General features: G+C 42.9%; 1 pseudogene across 1 annotated transcript; it reads left to right on the forward strand.

Moving 5' to 3' along the window:
- Positions 1-2537: 2537 nt before the first annotated feature.
- Positions 2538-3179, forward strand: LOC116071665 (annotated as a pseudogene). The gene has a single exon (XR_004111061.1). The product of XR_004111061.1 is annotated as a transcription initiation factor TFIID subunit 13 pseudogene (transcript).
- Positions 3180-4094: the final 915 nt, after the last annotated feature.

The following is a 4094-nucleotide window of genomic DNA, read 5'->3' on the forward strand; positions in this document are numbered from 1 at the left end:
ATCAATATGGAAAAGTAGCCGAAGTAGAAATTATAGGTTACTTGTGACGTGGAAAGCATAGATACAGCATTGAATGCATGATGCTTACAATGTCGAATTTTTTCCTTCCGAGAGCTTTCTGGTATGACTTTTCAATACTTTTACTGAAAGTATTGAAGCTTTATCACATTGAGCTCCCTCAACTATAAAATGCAAACAGTAACATCTATGTATTCTTTTGCTTCTCTGTTGTTGTTAACATACTCTAACAAAAAACAACTTCAGGATGCAGTTTTATTTATTTATTCAGGTTTATTTGACTTGCAGGTTACAGTCCATCATCAAAGACTTCCATGATACCAAAACAGGAACCTGGAGCACAGAGGAGAGTTGCAAACTGGCTAGCTCCCTCTGGCTTCTTAGCTAGCTTTTACACAGGCCCACCTGCTCAGGGATGGGATTTACCACCCACAGTGAGCTGGCCCTCCCACATTAATTGGCAATCAAGAAAATGCCCTACAGACATGCCCATTGGCCAGCCTGATGGAGACAATTCCTCAATGAGCAGAGGGGCCCCGTCCTTCCAAGATGTGTCAAGTTGACAACTGACACTATGACCTCTGTCTCCTAAAGGTGATGGCTGATGGACTACATCGGCTGCCATGCCAATATACCTAGAGAAAAAACAACTCCCTCCATATGTTTCCCTCCTCTGTGGCCTACTCAGAATGCAGAATCAGAGCTTGAGGAAACCACCACCCGGTGTATAGGTCTCATGAGTACGTAAGTGGCAGTCTAGATAAAAACACAACCTCAGCCTCCGAGAGCATAAAAGCAAAATCAGCAGTGAGTGAAAACATGCTGTCTAACCCAGACAACATAAACCATATCCACTGTGGGGGTGGGGGCAGGTAGAGACTCCAGAGTGATAGGTAGAATTAATCAAGACAAACTTCCTGTGAGGAGAACATCTCAATGCACAAGAGAAGAGGATGTGAGCTCACTGGGAAGGAGGAAGAGCTGGGAAGAAATCAGGGAAGCGACGAAGAAAGGTCTCAGAAATCTTAGCAGTGATGTCAACTGCAGGCTTTAGCACTGCACAGCCTGTTGAGATTTTGGATCTTGTATGCACAGGAGTGAAAACAGAAGAGAAAACAAGGGGGTGTGGGGCCATTCTAAGAGCGAGCATTGTCCAGCCTCCAAAAGGATAGAAATATATCACCTTGGGCATATGAATCATGGGAGAGGGATTTGTGAGGTCCATCATTTTTGGTTTGTTTTTATGTATATGAGTATTGTATCTGCATGTACACCCATGTACACCTGCATACCAGAAGAGAGCATAAGCACTCATTATAGATGGTCATAAGCCATCATGTGGTTGCTGGGCATTGAACTCAGGACCTCTGGAAGAGCAGCCAGTGCTCTTAACCACTGAGCCATCTCTCCAGTCACCTGTGTGGTCCATCTTGATGGCTCTCTGAACCCAGCACTGTTGAATCAACGTCTGCTTCCCCACCTGAGAGACACTGACATGATGGTTCCTAACTCCAGTCTCTACATCCACCCACTCCTTACTCCACATTCTAGGATGTAGCACAGCCTCTTTCTTCCAGACCGTTGAAGATGCTCCTTCTGCCTGAAAAGCACTGCCCAGATCCTAAGCGAGTCATGGCACGGTCCAACGGGCCTTCCCTGTCACCCACCACAACACCTGGCGACTTCTTCAAGCTTCGAGCATGACTTCCTGCCCCTTACTGCCTCAAGGTCTGGCCAGGTTCCCTGAGATCACACCAATTATTTTCCTTATCAGTTTTTTTTCTTTCTGAGAGACTACATGTAGTTAATATGTATGAATGATTCATAACATAAACACTGACTTAATCGAATACCCCAAATCCTAATCCAAATGGTTCTAAGTAGCCTAGATATGACAGAACTTGAAAGAGGAGGGAAGGTCTAAGAAGTGTCCATCTTGGCTCTGACATGCCTTTGTCCCTGGCCAAGCTAGCTGTTGAATACAGCGCCACCTGATGAGGTGTGGTTCAAGTCTCACCTTGGCCAGTATATCTGCTCCTCCTCTGACGTTTTAGAGCTGTTTTTTTTTGTTTGTTTGTTTGTTTGTTTGGTTTTTTGAGACAGGGTTTCTCTGTATAGCCCTGGCTGTCCTGGAACTCACTCTGTAGACCAGGCTGGCCTCGAACTCAGAAATCCACCTGCCTCTGCCTCCCAAGTGCTAGGATTAATGGCGTGCGCCACCACCGCCCGGCCGTTGTAGAGCTCTTAGATGCTGCATACACCACACCCAGCTCCTCCAAATGTGCTCCTGTGTAATGGCCAGCTTCCACAGGTCAACTGGGTGCTTCAGTCAGCAGAGAAGATAGCACACAATTATATAATAAACTCAATAACTTGAAATAAAGGGGGAAACTCACTGGTTTGCCAACAAAAAGAAGAAAAGAAAGAAAGACAGAGACAGAAAGATAGAGACAGAAAGACAGAAAGACAGAAAGGCAGCAGGCATGACTAACTATTCAGATCATCAGAATACAAATGCCCATTGGGATACCCAACATAACCAAGGAATACAAAAGAAGAGACATGGGCGGCTGGAGGAGAGAGTGCCCAGCAATGCAGAGCCTGTTAGTATGGAATTTCTAGTGCAAGCCATAGAGCAACCTAAGATTCTCCCCCTGTACCCCCCCCCAAAAAGATTCTCTTCTGATGGAATACTGGAAAGATGCAAGATTTCTCTCTGGCCCCACCCACTTCTGTCTGCATTATGAAAAAGAACTCTCTCAGAAGGCTGGCGGGCAGCTACCATGGCAGATGAGGAGGAAGACCCTACCTTTGAGGAGGAAAATGAAGAAATTGGAGGAGGAGCGGAAGGTGGCCAGGGGAAGAGAAAGAGACTTTTTTCTAAAGAACTGCGCTGTATGATGTATGGGTTTGGGGATGACCAGAATCCTTACACAGAGTCTGTGGATATTCTTGAAGACCTTGTCATAGTGTTCATCACTGAAATGACTCACAAGGCAATGTCGATTGGAAGACAAGGGCGAGTGCAAGTTGAAGATATTGTCTTCTTAATTCGAAAGGATCCAAGGAAGTTTGCTAGAGTTAAAGACTTACTAACTATGAATGAAGAATTGAAACGGGCTAGAAAAGCTTTTGATGAAGCCAACTATGAATCATGACACAGTCCGTAATTCCTGAGATTTTGGTATTTTCTGTGGAAACCATACATTGTAGTTGTTGTCTGCAGTAATATCATGATAGCTAGGCATGCAATGAAAGAGGTCTTTAGCTTGAGCCTCTCATTGCCTGTCTTTATCTGACCACATTTGAATTGCTTACTGGCCTTTAATAACTTCTAAGTTACAGTATTGCAACCCATGCAGTTCCATCTGAAAGGGGGGAAGTAGTATTTATACTTCAGGTAGGTGTGTGTATTCTAAGCTGTATACCATCGCTGCATAATATGCAGTCTAAATGTCCATTTGATTTTATGAATGATTTTATGATTTTTTTTTGTGCTTTATGTATCTCAAGTTTTTAGATGACAGTGGTGGGAGAAGTTATTAAAGATAATGAACTGGTTTGTTTTTTTTTTTTTAAGAAAACTAAAATCTTGTCTTAATAGACCATTTGTTTTAATATTCTTTTCTAAAGAATACTTTTTTTTTAAAGAAACTAATATTTGCTAAGCGTTAGCAGACCTCGTCTTCCTTGTTGACTGTAAAGCTTCCAAAACAAATGCCTTTGGTAGTAGGAATGGCAAAGCTTATGAAGCTGCTGCCAGGACAGGTCTTTCGGGTTGGGTTCTACTGACATAAATGTAAGTACTTTCACTGTGAGGATGTACAGTTGGTTAAACCTGTAGGTGGCTGTGAAAACCATTTTCATAGTTTAGCATATGCAGGATTTGTGTGTAGTTTACTTACTGCATTAAATTACTCTCCTTAGCTTATAATAAGGATAATTGCATTTATCATTATTGGGGCTACTGAATGTAACTCTGAAACTTACTGGTGCTTCTTAACATCTCTAGATCCATACATGGGGGAAAACTACCTGTTTAATCTACTGATACAAGGAATAAAGAATGAGGAATT

The sequence above is a fragment of the Mastomys coucha genome, unplaced genomic scaffold (assembly GCF_008632895.1).
Source record: "Mastomys coucha isolate ucsf_1 unplaced genomic scaffold, UCSF_Mcou_1 pScaffold1, whole genome shotgun sequence".
Taxonomy (NCBI): Eukaryota; Metazoa; Chordata; class Mammalia; order Rodentia; family Muridae; genus Mastomys; species Mastomys coucha.